The sequence below is a fragment of the Protopterus annectens genome, chromosome 5.part0 (genome assembly GCF_019279795.1).
Source record: "Protopterus annectens isolate FY-2018-M chromosome 5.part0, PAN1.0, whole genome shotgun sequence".
In the NCBI taxonomy this organism is placed as follows: domain Eukaryota; kingdom Metazoa; phylum Chordata; order Ceratodontiformes; family Protopteridae; genus Protopterus; species Protopterus annectens.
Window position 1 is genome coordinate 475,668,719 of NC_056735.1, and position 18,688 is coordinate 475,687,406.

Here is an 18,688-nt window from a genome sequence, read left to right on the forward strand (position 1 = left end):
GTGCCACAATTTTTTCTCTTTGTATTTGTTCAGTATGGTTTCATGCTGGGAAAGAGCACTACAGATGCGATGTTTGCTCTGACAGTGTTAATGGAGAAGTACAGAGAATGTCAGAAGGAGTTGCATTGTGTTTTTGTAGACTTAGAGAAAGCATATGACAGGGTGCCTAGAGAGGAGTTGTGGTATTGTATGAGAAAGTCAGGAGTGTCAGAGAAGTATGTAAGAGTGGTACAAGATATGTACAAGGGTAGTGTGACAGCGGTGAGGTCTGCGGTGGGAGTGACAGATGCGTTTAAGATGGAGGTGGGGTTACATCAAGGATCAGTTCTGAGACCTTTCTTATTTGCAATGGTGATGGACAGGTTGACAGATGAGATCAGACAGGAGTCCCCATGGACTATGATGTTTGCAGATGACATTGTGATCTGTAGTGAGATTAGAGAATAGGTGGAGGACACCTTGGAGAGATGGAGATATGCTCTAGAGAGAAGAGGAATGAAGGTCAGCAGGACTATGACAGAATATATGCGTGTGAATGAGAGGGAGGATAGAGAAATGGTGAGGATGCAAGGAGTAGAGGTGGCAAAGGTGGATGAGTTTAAATACTTGGGGTCACTAGTTCAGAGTAATGGTGAGTGTGGAAGAGAGGTGAAGAAGAGAGTACAGGCAGGATGGAATGGGTGGAGAAGAGTGTCAGGAGTGATTTGTGACAGACGAGTACCTGTAAGAGTGAAAGGGAAGGTCTACAAGAGGGTAGTGAGACCAGCTATGTTATATGGGTTGGAGACAGTGGCATTGACAAAAAGGCAGGAGTTTGAGCTGGATGTGGCAGAGTTAAAGATGTTAAGATTTGCACTGGGTGTGACGAGGGTGGACAGGATTAGGAATAAGTATATTAGAGGGTCTGGCCAGGTTGGAAGGTTTGGAGACAAAGTCAGAGAGGCAAGATTACATTGGTTTGGACATGTGCTGAGGAGGGATGCAGAGTATATTGGGAAAAGATGCTAAGGATGAAGCTACCAGATAACAGGAAAAGAGGAAGGCCTAAGATAAGGTTTATGGATGTGGTGAGAGAAGACATGCAGGTGGTTGGTGTGACAGAGCAAGATGCAGAGGACAGGAAGAAATGGAAACACGTGATCCGGTGTGGTGACCCCTAACAGGAACAGCCGAAAGAAGATGATTTGTTTCATACATGGGTAGTATCCCTGGTTGTATGCAGTGCAGTCACACTTGCATATTACACCAGCTACAGTGCAATGGTTGACAAAAATAGTTTAGCACATATTGTATCACTACGTTAGTACTTTTAACAGTGCTTTTCCAAGTAAGAGTAGATTCCAGATTGTAGTACTAGAACCATACACCCCTGCATGCAAAGCTGGGACTCTGAATACTGACTATCTTGTTCTTGGTATTTGAGTTGTATGTTTTTATGTATCTCCTGTTGGATATTAATCTGATATGTCAGTATTAACTGTAGACTACTACATTTTTTGGACATGTCCTTGAGAACTGCTGTCTTGTAGTAATGGCATACTTTTCAGTTTCAGATTTCTATCTTTTAAAAAATTCATCCTAATGCATAATCTGTTGGGTATCTACTTTCTGTCTGTCCTCTGTACAGATGTGCAGATTTCAGGTATTGCTAAGGCCAAACCACTATGTAGGTGCCCACATTGTATTGTGCTGTGAGCCTGGACACTGCTGATAGTTCTGACATATGGGACATTCCTTAATGTGGGCCTTGCCCCTTTTCCTTGCCTGAGTGAGGGACATTACAGAGGTGGTGGGCTACAGATTCACATATAGTAGATGGCAATACATCACAGGACAGGACATGTGGAGACAGCCAAACAACATTGGGGACATATCCCCAAATTTGTGAACAGATTTTATGTCATCAGTGCTGTTATACACATGGTGGATTGATAGATTGACAGGGTTTGTATGGACATGCATTTAGTGAGTGACTTCACGACTGACAGTGCTATGTCTCTGACATACCACTCCACTGGCACGCTGTCCACAGACTGACCACATGTCTGCCTGTTATGTTTTGTCTTTTCCCCAGGCAGTTGGTCCATTGTAAATCAGTCATGGACTCTGAGGAATGTAGTCAGTAAATATTCACATCTATTGGTATTACCGATGTCATATTCCTCATAAAGGATGTTACAACAAACCCAATAACATCTGAAACTGTCTCAGTGTATGACAGCAATATGTCCAATCTACCCCTGTGTTTGTGCCTCTGTCCACAAATGATGTCAGGCTTTGTTCAGATGTCAGTGAGGTACAGACATATTTATTATCATTATTTCTTGACTTCATTCCTGCTAACATCCCAGTGATGTAGTAGATCCACAGACATGTCAGGGAAGAGGCCATAAGTATGATTCCTGAGCTGAATATTCTGAGGTGAACTGTACATGTGAGAGGCCTGTGTATGTCTGGCTGGTTTACTGACATATTGTTGAATGCTAAATGGTTGAAACTGAATTGGTTGAATACACTATAATGGAAAATCAAAATGTTGAAATAAAATTAGTCTAAACACACAATGTTGAAAGTTTCTAATTTGCCCATTTCTGCACTGTAGTGTGATCTCAGAGTTGATATATTTAAGTAGGGGGGTGTGGGGGTGCAGGGGGGTATAGCCACCCCCTGCAAAATAGTAGAGTTTATCTCATTGCTTTTTCAATGACATGATTGTAGAGATTTTGATAATTCAATGTTTTGGGTTGAGATGTTATTTTTCAACCAAATGACTATTAGACATTATGAATTTCAACATTATGCCAGTAAACCTGTCTGGCTATTGCTAACAGACTGTCATGACTGTGTACACATGTCATGTGTACATGTTATTTGAGCTGTGCATGGAGGGGGTGGATGTAAGTGTTATGGCTCTTTCTTTATCTGACTGTACATGCTGCTCCAGATTCCACTGGTCTTTTGGCTGTATGTGTTTGTAGGGGCAGACTGAGACATGTCCTGTACCAAGGTCAGGATTCAGACTACACTGAGAATTGGGAGTGTATATGTAGGGCTAGTGTGTGAGTGGCAAACAATGTATTTGTTCACACAGTCCGTATACTCTGCTGCTCACATGACTTACCGGTAAGTAACTGTGACTGTGGTGATGTTGGTTGTGGCCATGCACTTTCACACTGGTGTCTGTTTGTCACTGCTGTTACAGCCCCGTAGTGCCTGATATGTTTGCAAATACATGTGCAATTACCCATAGCAGATGTCCTAATTCAATTGCTATTTCAGGAAATATATATTAGAGCACACAGGAGGGTGTTACTACAGCAACAGTGTTAGCTTATCTACGCCAGTACTTCAGATACACCCCCATTTTCATGGCGTCCACCCACCACTTTGTCAGCCTTGGTCCAGATTCATTGCAGAATGGGGTTCTGAGCATGCCTGTCAACTGGCTGCATTGTTTCGGGAGGCACAGGTTTATTGCTCATATTTCTGGTCTGTTTTACAGATTATTATCATTTATGTGGTAAATCACTGTAATGATATGACTGTTGTCAGAAAATGAGGACATACATTTCATTTACCTACCTCACATCCATCAGAATATGTATGCTGAAACAAACTGTGTCATTTTGCCAAGAAGAGTACAGGGGTCAATGACCTCTTCCTTCCTGGATGTTAATGCATTAGTACTGAGATGTGCCACACAGACGGACTTTGTGACCACAGTGACAATGTGGTGGTCAAGAGACATTGCTGTCAACCTGTGTACCCAGACCTCTTATAACACCTTCTTTGTTCAGGGAACTACCATCAATGTGGTAAATCATGGGAACAGGGTTTTCCACAAAGGGGATGACAACACATTTTCGGACATTGAGCTTAAGGCCATGGCTCTGACACCAGTCATTGGTCTCAGTGAGGACTTTCAGTAGGATGCCAACATCAACTGGGTAGTTAATAATAGCTCCCAACTTGCAACTGTCTGCAAACTTTGTCAGCCAGAGTCCCTTCATGTCGGCATGGACTTCAGAGAAGTTGATACCAAACATGAGAGGACCCAGGACAGAACCCTGTGGGACTCCATTTATGACTGCTCAGCAGTCTGACTTGGAGTCAGCTATTTCCACACTATGAGTCCTATCTGTGACCCAGTTTGCAACCCACCTAGTGATATAGGGGTTGATGCCTAGCTTAGTGAGTTTTTGCATGATTCCTGAGTGGGGAATGTTATCAAAGGCTTTGGCCAGATCAAGAAAGGCTGTATGTGCCACCCTGCCTTCATCCACAGGTCAGGTGAGAAGTTGACCAGGTTGATTGAGCAGGTATGACCTACCCTTCACAAGAGTAAACTGTGTGGAATCCTGAGTCTGCACATTCCCATATCCCTGTTTATTAGGTGCATGATGATGCATTCCATAGCTTTGCACAACAGACTTGTCAGGCAGTTAGGGTGGTATTTCTCAGGGTCTGTAGCTGCACCTTGTTTGTGGAGAGGGGTGACTGTAGCAGTGCACAATTCAGTAGGGACAAAGCCTGAGGTGAGGCTGTGTTTGAACAGGTCGCAAAGGTGAGGTGTCAGTTCACTCTGTAGTTCATGTAGAACACAGCCAGGGATATTGTCAGGTCCCATAGAAGCTGTATTCTTGGCCTTGGACAGTGGTGTTTTAACCTGTGCAGAAGTAATACTGGGTGCCTGGCAGTGTACTGGTATTGTGATTGGTCCTTTGGGAGGGAAGAGAGAGGTAAAGTTTGCATGAAATATGTCAGCCAGTATATTGGCAATATTTGTTGGCTCAGTCTAAGAGGTACCATTGTCTAGTAGCTCACAACAAATCTTGGTATTGCCATGGAGATTCTTTACATAACTGTATGAGGCCTTGTGGTTGTCTTTACTATGTGCTCCAATTAAGTTTTCACAGCTAACTTTGTAGTATTTGATGAGGGATCTCAACATTTAATTGAGGCTAATAACATTTTTTTTCCAGTCTTGGGACCAGGAACGGCCCTAGGTCAACTGGTGCCCTAGGGGCAAAGGGCGCCTCCCCCCCCCCCACCACACTACAGTCTCCCCCCTTCTGGTCTATCTACACCAAATAAATGCCCTAAAAGTGCCCTGCAGACCAGCACCCCAGGCGGCCGCCCTGGTTGATGCCTATATGCTTGGGACTTCACCTTATTCCATATTAGTTCCCTCCTTCTATTGTACAGTTTATTTATGGCCGGAGACCACCAGATCAGCTTCCTTTTTTTGGAGGTGAGGGTCCTTGTTCTACTGGGTATGGTGGTATCCATGCATTTGTTTACGTGTCCATAGTCCATTGTTTGATTCAGCAGTCATGCAAGCAGTCTCCATTTGCATGGCTGCCGTGAGGTTAGCCACCTCTGTTGTTATGAGGTCAAAGGTAGCTTTGGACAGGCTTTTCATGGTGGTTACTTTTGCAGGGGGGGCTGTGGATTTCCAAAGGTGATTAATTTGTGTTAAGATATAACAAGGGAGGAGCTAACTATTGGTGTAGAACAACAGTCGCTCATGTTAGCAAGGACCAGGCCAATGTGATGGGCATGTGCATCGGTACATGGGTAGCTTTCCCAGTTAATGCTGGGGTAGTTGAACTCAACCAGTATGAGAGTGTTAGGTTGGACACTAATATTCTCCAGGGTGCTCAGGAACATGGAGTGTGAGTCTTGGGACATGTTTGGGGACCTATAGCAGGCTACAACCTGAACCACTGTTGTTCCCAATGTTAGCTATACCTGCAGGATCTGTAATGCATAATGTTGGTCTCTGGAGGTGTGTGCATCCTTAATCAATATGGACATACCACCAAATTTAGTGCTTCAGTCCAAGTTCTGCAGCCAAAAGTTGTGGAATGAGTTATAGGCTGGTAGTGCAGGAGTGTTTACTACTGCCTTTAACCAGGTCTTTGTTACAGCACAGATGTCATTGTTCCCCATTTTAAGGAATACTTCCAGTGAGTGCATTTTCAGATTTAGACTTCTAGTGTGCAGCAGCATGACCCTCAGATTGCATGTGTTCGTAGTTGTCGTATATTTCTGTATATTTATGTATACACACACACATACACACACACACACACACACACAATATATATATATATATATATATATATATATATATATATATATATATATATATAGGTTCATAGGTTCATAGGTTCATACTAGGCTATCTGCCCAAGGGCATTTATAAGCCTAGCCCATAGTTATTTGGCTTTCGCCACCCATTTAGTTTGAATAAAACCATGCCTATTATTTTGCTGTGCCTCTGTCAAGCAGTGACACTGAAGTAATCCCTGGGGTATATCTGCGATCCCCCATCCATTGGTCAAGATTCCTCTTGAACAAGGCCAGCGAGGTGCTCTGCCTCACATGTACCAGGATTTTGTTCCACAGCATAGGGAGTCTCTGGATGATGAATCTGTCCCTCCAGCATGTTCTATTAATAACCGTGTCAAGGTTTAAGTCTCCCGCCCTTGTGGTTCTGAGGGATCTAGATTTTTTGAGGTGAAGCATATTCATCAAATCAGGGTTTGACATGGCCTTATATGTCAGGTACAGGTCACCTCTGAGCAAGCGGTATGAGACTGAATAGAGCTGGAGTTCTTTCAGTCGGGCAGCATAAGACATATTTTTGAGACCCTTTATCCTTTTGGTGAGGAACTTTTGGGGCCTTTCCAGCTGCTGCAGGTGTCTGGTCAGATACATTCTGAATGGGGCATTGTACTCAATCATAGGTCTAATGAGTGATGAGTACAGGGGGGCAATGACCTCCCTTGATCTAGATGTGAATCCCTTCATGATCAGGTGGGCAATGTAGAAGGTTTTCCTAACTACTTTAGCAACATGAGTGTCAAACAAAAGGCTACTGTCAACCTGGGTCCCCAGATCCCTGATGACTTCTTCTGTGCTCAGTGGATTGCCACCTATATGGTAGCTAGGGGTAACCTTGTTTTTCCCGAAGGGTATGACTATGCATTTCTTGGCATTTAACTTTAGGCCATGGCTCTGGCACCAGTTATCCATTTCTGTGAGGCCCTTCTGAAGGATATCTGTGTCAGATGTGTTTTTGACTATGGCCCAGTTTGCAGTCATCTGCAAACTTTGTCAGCCATAACCCTCCTGTGTTTGCTTGTACTTCAGAAAAGTAGATGCCGAACAAGAGTGGACACAGGACTGAGCCCTGTGGGACACCACTTGTGACAGGCTTTGAGTCTGACATGGCTCCAGCAACTCTGACCCTGTGGGTTCTGTCACTTAGCCAGTTTGCAACCCATCTTGTGATGTATGGGTTTACATTCAAGCTGATGAGTTTTTGATGATACCTGAGTGGGGTATTGTGTCGAAGGCCTTTGCCAGGTCAAGGTAGGCTGTATGGACTGCCTTTCCTCATCAATGGCCTTGGTGACTGTCTCGAAAAGACAACCAAGTTTAAAAGGCATGATCTGCCTTTGACAAAGCCAAACTGGGTTGGATCCAAAGTCTGCAAGTTCCCTATGTCTTTATTTATGAGTTCCATTATGATCCTCTCCATGGCTTTGCAGATAAGGCTTGTCAAGCTAATGGGACGGTAATTTCCAGGGTCGGTGGAGGCACCGCCCTTGTGAAGTGGGACCACAGTCGCCGTGCGCCACTCCTTGGGTACGTATCCTGAGGTGAGGCTAAGATTAAACAGCTGTCCTAACTGCGGGTTTAATTCCTCATTGAGTTCATGGAGCACACAGCCGGGGACACCATCCGGTCCCATGGATGCTGTGTTTTTTGCTTTGGAGAGAGCAGTTCTCACCTGGGCGTTGGAGATGTTTGGGGGGCTACAATCCTCTGGTATAGATATCTCTCCTTTTGGGGGAGTTTGCACTGAACCTGTCAGCCAGTATGTTGGCAATGTGTGTAGGTTCAGTAATCTTCACATCATTTTGAACTAATTCTGAGCATATCTGGGAGTTTCCTCCTAGGTTTCTAACATAGCTAAAGAAGGCCTTATGATTGTCTTTTGAATCCTTGGCGATTTTTCTCTCAAAATTTGCCTTGGATGATTTTATGAGAGCTCTTAGTTTTTTACTTATAATGATCAAGGGTGTCTTACCTTTCAAGGATTTTGCTCTATCTTGTAGTAGCTTCCTCCTTTTGTTGTAGAACTTGTTTATGGCTGGGGTCCACCAGACTGGACGCTTGCCTTTGGTACAAAGAGTCTTAGTTTTGTTTGGGATTGCCTGATCCATGCAGTCCTGTAGGTGCTGGTAGAAGGCATTTGTAAGTGATTCAGCGGTTTGAGTAATGTTTACCACTGGCTCAGGGGCCTTAAAGGAGACCACACTAGTTTTAGAAGTGTGAAGTCGGCTTTTGAGAAGTTTTTCACTGTGGTCTTTTTTGTTTCAGGTGGGGGCGGGATGAGGACCTCCAGCGAGATTAGTTTATGATCTGATCTCACCAGTGAGGGGTATACTTCCGGTGTTGAACATTGTGATCCCATGTTCGTGATGATGAGATCAAGTATGTTTTCTCCTCTTGTGGGGATGGTGACTAGTTGTTCCATGGCATTTGAGTTTATGAACTCCAGGAACCTTTGGGCTAGAGTGTTTGGGCTTGAGTAGTGTTCCCAGTCTATATTAGGGTAGTTGAAGTCACCTAGTATGATGGTGTTTGGAGATACATTTATCCTCTCCATTGTTTTCAGGAAGGCCATGTGAGGTTCCTGAGTTTGAGAGGGTGGCCTGTAACATGCTACAAATTGCAGAGCAGTCTTGCCTATGGTTAATTGCACCTGGATGGTCTCCGATGTATCGTAGTTGCCACCAACCTTGAGGTGTGGGTGTCCTTTATGAATATGGACACCCCCTCCTTTCTTGGTGTTGTCCGGATTTTGGGGCGGAGCATGATATGAGGTGAAACCTGCTAGTGCTGGGGTGCTCTCAGGAGCCTTGAACCAGGTTTCTGTCACAGCACAGACATCGATGTTCTCCATACTGAGAAGGGCCTCGAGTGCGTGCATCTTGAGATTGAGACTTCTGGCATTGATCAGCATTACCCTTAGTTTTTACTTTTTGTGTTCTAGGGTGGTAGGTTTAGAATTTGAGCCTTGCCTAAAAAAGGCACTATGGGGGTGGCAAGAGCTTTTGCCAATATCCGGAAGCCTAGGGGTGACAGGTGCAAGCCGTCCCTTGCGAAGCAGCGTGGCTTGTCCAGCATGTCATCCCAGGCAGACAGACATTGGATCCTTTGAATGACACCAGAATTTAAGCCAATTATTAAAGCTGATCATCTTATCACTGTATTGTGGCATCATTCTAGGTGAAGGTAGGATACTGCTCAAGGTCAGGGTCATACCTGCCTGGGCTACATAATCAGAGAGCTCCTCAATGTCTCTTTACATGTAGTCCAAGGAGGTACGTCTCAGGTCGTTGACACCAGCGTGGACAATGACTGAGTCGTACTTGTACCTGCTGTTGAGAGACCTGAGTGCTTGTGTTATGTGGCGGATTCTAGCCCGACAAGCAGCTTACTGTGACCTTCTCCTTACTCAGTCTGGTGAGCGGGACGCCAGTGTGTCTGACTATGGAGTCACCTATGACAAGTATGTTTGGTGTTGTATTTGGCCTTAAGGGCAGTGACTGCTTTGCACACTGATTTTGTTGTTTATGTGTTGTTTGTGTGGTGTATTGAGTTTGCAGTTGCTTGGGTGTCTGCTTTGGAGGCCTCTGCTGTTTAGGTAAATTTTTACTCAGAGCCTCCGAGTATGTCTTAGTGTGTTTATGTGTTTGATTCAGTGGTGTGGTTGAGTTATGTGAGACTGGTATTGTGGTGTGTGTAGTTGCCTTCTCCTCCTGCCTGGTCTTGCCAGTCCTGAGTTGAGAGAGCTCAGCCTCCAATCTGGCTAAATAGCTGCATCTCTCACAAGTGTTAGTGTTACATGGGAGGAGGAGATGGTTGTCCATGTACATGAGGCAATTGTAACATTGTCTCAGAATTCCCAGATTCACCAAATGGGCAGGAGAGGACGCCAGCATCTGACCCTTCGACATGCTAGAAAGAATTATGAGTTGGTATGAGACAGAAAAGTAGTGGGCTTAGCAGGAAAGTGGGCACTCCTGGGGGGTTTTGCTAGTGAGAGATTTGTATAATATAGGAGTGCTTGACCTGCAAAGAGAATGCTTATAAGACAAGGGATATGCTTATAAGACAAGTGCTGAGCTTTTTGAAAAGAAAAAGCTATTTGGAACAAGTGCTGCACTTTTAGTGTAGGTGTAAACTGTTTAGGTTCCTAACAGAGCAGTTCTAAGGGAAAAATTGAAGAACAGACTTTCTGGAGCCAGAAAGAGTTTAACCTTGTTTAACCGGCTGCCCAATGCTGCTCTAGTGGCAACTCCGCTAAATCAAGCTAAAGCACGTTAAAGCGTGCTTGATGGCAGGGGCTGGAAAGAAGCAGGAATAGACCCAAAAGGGAAAATAAAACTACAGTTTCAAGTCAGTAACCACCTCTACGGGGGGCAGGGAAGCTGCTCAATGTTAGTCACTGCCACTGATGAACAGAGAGACCCTCCTTCAGCCCAAGCAAAATGGCCTCACAGAAACTTTCAAACAGTTCAGGAACAGCAAGCCTGTAACTGAACTTTTTTAACTCTCAGAAAAGTGGGAAAAAAGCAAGATTTTTTTTTTTGTTTTGTTTTTTACAGAGATAGCAGAGGTTCACAAGTAATATCAAGTTATAACAGTGCAGTAAATGACCCCACACAAGAGTGCTAGGTCAAGGACAGAAAATATGCAAGTTTTAAGAAAAAAATTATTTAAAATTAAGTGCAAACAGGAAATTCAGCAAACAGCTTTTGGTTGTGCTCTAAATACAGCTACTAATACAGAAATCAAGTTTAACAAGCCAGAAAATGCTCAAGCTAGGCAGCTATGCAGAAAAACTTAGCAAATAAACAGAGAAAAAATACTTAAAATCTCAAAAGTGGCTCTTCTTCTCTCAGTGTTTTTTCCTCTTGGAGGGTGCTTCACCAACAGCCAACAAGCCTGAAAAGATGCTCAAACCACGAGGCAACTAGGTTTTAAGAGAGGAAGATGAAGGAGTTATGGAAATGACCCCTAGTGGCCAATAAAACTACAGTTTCAAGTCAGTAACCACCTCTACGGGGGCAGGGAAGCTGCTCAATGTTAGTCACTGCCACTGATGAACAGAGAGACCCTCCTTCAGCCCAAGCAAAAATGGCCTCACAGAAACTTTCAAACAGTTCAGGAACAGCAAGCCTGTAACTGAACTTTTTTAACTCTCAGAAAAGTGGGAAAAAAGCAAGATTTTTTTTTGTTTTTGTTTTTTACAGAGATAGCAGAGGTTCACAAGTAATATCAAGTTATAACAGTGCAGTAAATGACCCCACACAAGAGTGCTAGGTCAAGGACAGAAAATATGCAAGTTTTAAGAAATGATTTAAAATTAAGTGCAAACAGGAAATTCAGCAAACAGCTTTTGGTTGTGCTCTAAATACAGCTACTAATACAGAAATCAAGTTTAACAAGCCAGAAAATGCTCAAGCTAGGCAGCTATGCAGAAAAACTTAGCAAATAAACAGAGAAAAATACTTAAAATCTCAAAAGTGGCTCCTTCTTCTCTCAGCGTTTTTCCTCTTGGAGGGTGCTTCACCAACAGCCAACAAGCCTGAAAAGACGCTCAAACCACGAGGCAACTAGGTTTTAAGAGAGGAAGATGAAGGAGTTATGGAAATGACCCTAGTGGCCAATAAAACTACAGTTTCAAGTCAGTAACCACCTCACGGGGGGAAGCTGCTCAATGTTAGTCACTGCCACTGATGAACAGAGAGACCCTCCTTCAGCCCAAGCAAAAATGGCCTCACAGAAACTTTCAAACAGTTCAGGAACAGCAAGCCTGTAACTGAACTTTTTTAACTCTCAGAAAAGTGGGAAAAAGCAAGATTTTTTTTGTTTTTGTTTTTTACAGAGATAGCAGAGGTTCACAAGTAATATCAAGTTATAACAGTGCAGTAAATGACCCCACATAAGAGTGCTATGTCAAGGACAGAAAATATGCAAGTTTTAAGAAAAAAACGATTTAAAATTAAGTGCAAACAGGAAATTCAGCAAACAGCTTTTGGTTGTGCTCTAAATACAGCTACTAATACAGAAATCAAGTTTAACAAGCCAGAAAATGCTCAAGCTAGGCAGCTATGCAGAAAAACTTAGCAAATAAACAGAGAAAAAATACTTAAAATCTCGAAAGTGGCTCCCTTCTTCTCTCAGCGTTTTTCCTCTTGGAGGGTGCTTCACCAACAGCCAACAAGTGTATTTATTCACCTTTCTATATATATGTGTGTAAGCATATATGTAGATATAAATGTGGATGTCTCTCTCTCTCTCTCTCTCTTTATATATATATATATATATATATATATATATATATATATATATATATATTTATATATATATATATATATATATATATATATATACTGTTGAATGACTGTACTAACTGATATGTCTGGAATGTCATCACTATTTTATAAGGCTCAGATGGTGTAACGGTACATTGCTTTGATTGTAGTTTACAGGCCCCTGGGTCCAAGACTTGGCAGGCCTTATTATTTTGTTGCAAGGCAGAACAGCTCTGCTGGGGAGGGAGGGATAAGGGGAATAATTAAAACAGGTCCCTAGTTTGGGCTCCTTCACCTCCATTAAGACAACCTTTGGACAAATTTTTTGCAGTAAGAGGTTCAGAGTGTAAATCTGATGTCCAACTGCACTACACATGCACGCACACACACACACACACACACACATACATATATATATATATATATATATATATATATATATATATATATAAATATATATAAATATATATATATATATATATATATATATATATATATATATATATATATATATATATATATATATATATATATATATATATATATATATATATATATATTTTTTTTTTTTTTTTTTTTTTTAGTTTACATTTGTTGATGAGGATAGTCCGACTGGATAGATGTCCATTTTCAGTGAAGGCCCGGGGAGAAAAGCTCTAAGGTAGAACATACGGTAACGATCGCAAAATGATTACAAGTCACACAGAGTTTACAGGCTCCAGTTGAGTAAGCAGGTAATATAATTATACATTTTTAAAACAGTGTTGACAAATTGACTAGGCAGTGTAACATGATTGCAGACTATAGAGGAGGGTCTAGTCAGTCTTGAACAAGGACATAGACAGTGAGTTTTAAAGTATAGCTTCAGGCTTTTTTTGAACTGAGTAAGAGAGCATTCAAGAGTAAGATCAGCATGAAGAGAGTTCCAAGTTTTGCCAACATAGTTAGCAAACAGAGAGAACCCAGCAGAGTTATTGAATTTGGATGTTTGAACCAGTAGTTTATTAGAAGAGCAAAGTGACCTCAGGTTGCTATAAGGGTTTATAATATTTTTAAGTGAAGGTGTATTATCAGGGTGTTTGAGAACTTTATGGGCAATTATAAGCTGGTTGTACTGAAGCAAGCTAGGCCATTCTAGCCACCCCAGAATATTTAGGTTGTGGCAGTGGTGGGTCCTATAGGCCGTACCTGTTGCAAAACTTGCAATATGATTATAACAGCTGGAGAGTTTGATAAGAGCAGATTTGTTCAAATTAGTGAGTAGAGGAGAGGCATAGAGAAGAGTGGAGAGTAAATGGGAATGACCAATAGCAGTCCTAGCAAATGGAGTAAGTAAAGGCCTGATCTTACAGAAAGAGACAAGTTTTTTGTTAATGGTTTTGATAGTTTGATTGGCATGGATACCAAATTTTAGAGTGTAGTCTATTGTGACGCCTAAGAGTTTGGTTTGCTCATCTGGGGAGATAATGGTACCATTATTAGATTTCTTGGTAAAGAGTAGTGAGGAAGACTTGCAAGTGGGGGGAGAAAAGAAGAAACTTTGTTTTGTTAGTGTTTAATATCAGCTGACGGTTAGAGAGCCAGTTTTCAACTATACTGGTTATTCAAAAATATGTATCGATTTATCTATATTTATATTGATAAAAATTGTGTTACGTACGTACTGAGATATTTATATATATATATATATATATATATATATATATATAAATATATATTATATTATATATATATATATATATATATATATATATATATATATATATATATATATGTGTGTGTGTGTGTGTGTGTGCAGTGGCGGCTGGTGACTTCAAATCACAGGGGGGCTGCAGGAGACAGCTGAATGGGTGGGGTCAAGGGGAGGGGGTGTGGTCAGCCAGAAAGGGGAGGAGCTATGCACAAAACCACAAAAAACTAACTTTAATTAAATATGCTGCCCTGGGTGGCAAACCATCATTATGAAAGTCCAATCAAGACATAAATAAGTGTAGAAGAATAAAAATATTTCAATGCATTGGCTGCATGACAGCTTATTTAATATCTAGATGGAAACAAAAGGTTGTGAGGCATGAAAAAATAAATTACTTTTTAAATACATTACTGGAATGCCAGTCAAAATCAAGTATAAGAAAACCAGAAGCGCTGAACTCAAACCACTTCTCCTTGCACTGCAGTTCTAATTATAATATATTCAGCTTTATTAAAGTACCAAGTAACATGCTGAAAGTAGAAATCTATGTGATGCCCCCACTTGTAAAAATGTTTCTTATCCAAAAAGACCTGCTGCCTGACAACTTGTTTCACGGGAAAACATGTTAAAAGTAATAAATGAAAAGCAAACAAGAAACAAGCTCAAGATACATTGCTTAAAGGATTACTGTACAGGTTATGGACCACACATGATTGACATTCTGTTTAGTTTACGGGTAAAGTCTGTAGAGATGACTGGAAGTCTCCAACAAGTGTAATGAGCTTTTTAAAATAATGGAATCCTGTCCTTTAATACCCAAGGCTTATACATTATCTAGTCAAGTATTCTCTGCATGGCAACAACAGAAAGGCTTTCAATGTTGGCAATTCTTTAACAGTATGCTTATTAAAGCTTACTTGCATCTTACGATCTCAGACAAGCTTACCTTATGGTCATTAAAGCATTGCTACTTAAACACAGAGCAACAGGCACTTTGAGTAATAAGCATAAATCTGAGTAATAAGCATAAATCAACAGTACAAAAATATGACAGAAACCAGACCATTCTGCAAAATCAAGGACAGATGAAAAGCCACTGTAGTACTTATGCAGTGTGTCCTCCCCATCCAAGGTACATACAACTACTCCTTGCCTTGCTTGGACACATCCAGAGTCACTACATTGGGGAGTGGGGTGCAACAAGCATGTCACAATTTGAAATCTCTCTGGCCCGGACTCATTTGTCATACCTCTCAACCTCAAGAGCAAGAAATCTGGACAAAGTCATACACAGAAGTGGGACAAAGGCCCAAAAATAAGGACATTTTTTAAACATTGCTCTAATAAACTTAGAAAAATAATAGAATAGGTCTTGCATAAGTATGAATTTTCTGAAGGGTATAAAATCTGAAACTCAAATGTCTGTCATTTTCTAACTTCAGTCTTTAGTGATTTGTCACTAACTTGCCAAAAAACACAACTTTATGAAAAATGGACCAAAAATGTGATGCAAAAATATAAAATAGACACACAATACATCTGCTACCTGTCAAAGAAGGGACACTTTAATATTAGTACTGCTACCTTGAGCAGCTGACAAACTAAAAGAATCTACATGCATTTCAAGTAATCTATAACTTTGATTATTACAGTTATTTCTTAATTGTAAACCCTCCATGTTTTTTTCCAAAATTGCTATTTTGCGGAGGGATTATTAGGGGGAAGAGCAACATTTTGAGCCAAAAATTGGGGACAGTTGAGAGGTTGGCTATGCCTAATTCTATAAAGCAATTTATTTGCTTGTACCTCTCAACCTGTTAATGCAGTAAATCTGAACAAGGCCAAATATATTGGGGGCACATATAAACAGTACTACAAATTGCTCTTGTATAAATTGAGACAGTTGATAGAACAACTCTTACTTTAACATGCATTTTTCTGAAGGTTATGAAGTCTGAAACTTATTATTTAGTGACTTAATTACTAAATGATTTGCCAGAAAACTACAAATTTTATGAAGAACAAACCAAAAATAAGAAGCAAAAATCTATTCATTCTTTGAAAATCTGGACAGTTGGGAGGTATAGTTCAGCTGGGCCTGTCTGAGTTTGCTGCCCTTCCCCCCTGACAAAATAATGGTTGAATGGAGCCTCTGCAGCCATTCCAATGAACCATTACTTAGCTATTTCACTCCATTTACCATAAACACTAATGTGCATACTGCTTTACTTCTATGATGAGTTGGACTTCATTTGAAAGTTTTATTTTGTATTTTACAGCACAAACACTAAGTCATCTGTTAAACAAAGCAATGCAGTCTCACAATGAAAACTTAGCATTAAAACTTCTCTGCCCTTGAAACTCACATTCATTGAAACAGCATTGAAGCCCACATTCAAAGAAAATACATTTTACCAGTGGCAGATAAAGATTAATTTTGGGCTGTTTTCAAATCATAGGTCCCTTGCATATGAAACATACATGTGCTCTTTGATACACCTTCCTCATTGTACTAAAATTATATTCCTTGTACAATACAGTACACTTGTTAGAGGGTGTTTTAAATTTGTTTTGAACATTTTTCCAGTAAGCAATGAAACAAACCATATGCACCCATAATGGCAAAACTGCCCAGTTGAGAACATTTATCATAAAAAAAGTCTACTCAGACTTCCACAGTCCACCATTATTAGTAAATATGCACAATTCTACAGTCCACTATTATCAGTAAATATGCACAATTCTACAGTCCATTATCAGTAAATATGCAAAATCTCTGAAGTAAGACATCTAAATAATTCCACATTAAAGAAATCTGTAACTAATGAAGCGGTTGCTGCTAGCAATCACCTTTATATTTCATGGTTTCATCGAAAAATAAAGTGTCTGTTGCCCCTCAGGAATAAATTGAAAATGATAAGCTAGTAATAATATTGCAAGAGGAAATGGATGGCAAACTGATAACAGACTCATAGTTAGTATCTTCACCAAGGAGAACATTCTCAGTATGGCAGCATTCACCCTTTGTGGGAGTAGAACCCACAGCCTTCTGCATCAAAAGCAAGTACACAACCTGTTGTGCTATAGTATTAACTAGGCAAAGCACTAAACTTCTATTCCCCTGCAGCTCTCAGCTCCTTGTAAAATCTACTCAATACTCAACTGCATCTCAACTTCGCAGCTCAAGAAAACTGGAAAAAGCCAAAATGTATTGGGGGGGGGGTCAAAAGCCCAAAAACCAAGGACACATTAAACATTGCTTGTATAATCTTGGAAAGTTGCTAGAATAAAATGTTGTGTTGCCACCATACATTTTACTGCCAAGGTCCCTGAGCAAAAAACAGTCAGAGTAACATACCACTACGCCACATCAGCTGCTTTGTAAAGAGAGGAAGACTGAAACTTAAATGGCTATCATTTAGTGAATTCAGTTCTCACCATAGCTGTCAACCTCTTAGTACAAAACACCTGGACAAACCCAGTAATGAGGGAATACAGCCCTCAAACATATTCAGTGAATTCAGTTCTTGCCATAGCTGTCAACCTTAGCACAAAAACCTGGACGAAGCCAATAATGGGGGAATACAGTCCCAAAAATAGGGACAAATTTAAAATATTCATCTTATAAACTTAGAAAATTGCTAGAAAAAAAGGTTGTGCTACTATGTATTCTGAAGAACATGAAGTTTGAAATTCAAATGCCGGTCAATTTTACTGCTGACAGAACAAAAACAATTTTCAGCAGAGACGCAGGGATTAATACTGCAGACACGTCTTTGTAAAATGGCAGGGCACCAGAGCAAATCCAGACAAACACAGGGAGGAGATGCAGACTCCACACAGAAGCCACTCCAACCAAGAATCAAACCAGAAAACCTATAGCTGTGAGGCAACAATACTACTACTGCACCATCAAATATGCAAGGAATTAAACATTCAGAAAACTGAAGTCTGAAATTCAAATGCCTGTCAATTTTACTGCGGACAGAACAAAAACAATTTTCAGCAGAGACACAGGGATTAATACTGCAGACACGTCTTTGTAAAATGGCAGGGCACCAGAGCAAATCCACACAAACACAGGGAGGAGATGCAGACTCCACAAAGAAGCCACCCCAACCAAGAATCAAACCAGAAAACCTATAGCTGTGAGGCAACAATACTACCACTGCACCATCAAATATGCAAGGAATTAAACATTCAGAAACCTGAAGTCTGAAATTCAAATGCCTGTCAATTTTACTGCGGACAGAACAAAAACAATTTTCAGCAGAAACGCAGGGATTAATACTGCAGACACGTCTTTGTAAAATGGCAGGGCACCAGAGCAAATCCACACAAACACAGGGAGGAGATGCAGACTCCACACAGAAGCCACCCCAACCAAGAATCAAACCAGAAAACCTATAGCTGTGAGGCAACGATACTACCACTGCACCATCAAATATGCAAAGAATTAAACATTCAGAAACTTGAAGTCTGAAATTCAAATGCCTGTCAATTTTACTGCGGACAGAGATGCAGGGATTAATACTGCAGACACGTCTTTGTAAAATGGCAGGGCACCAGAGCAAATCCACACAAACACAGGGAG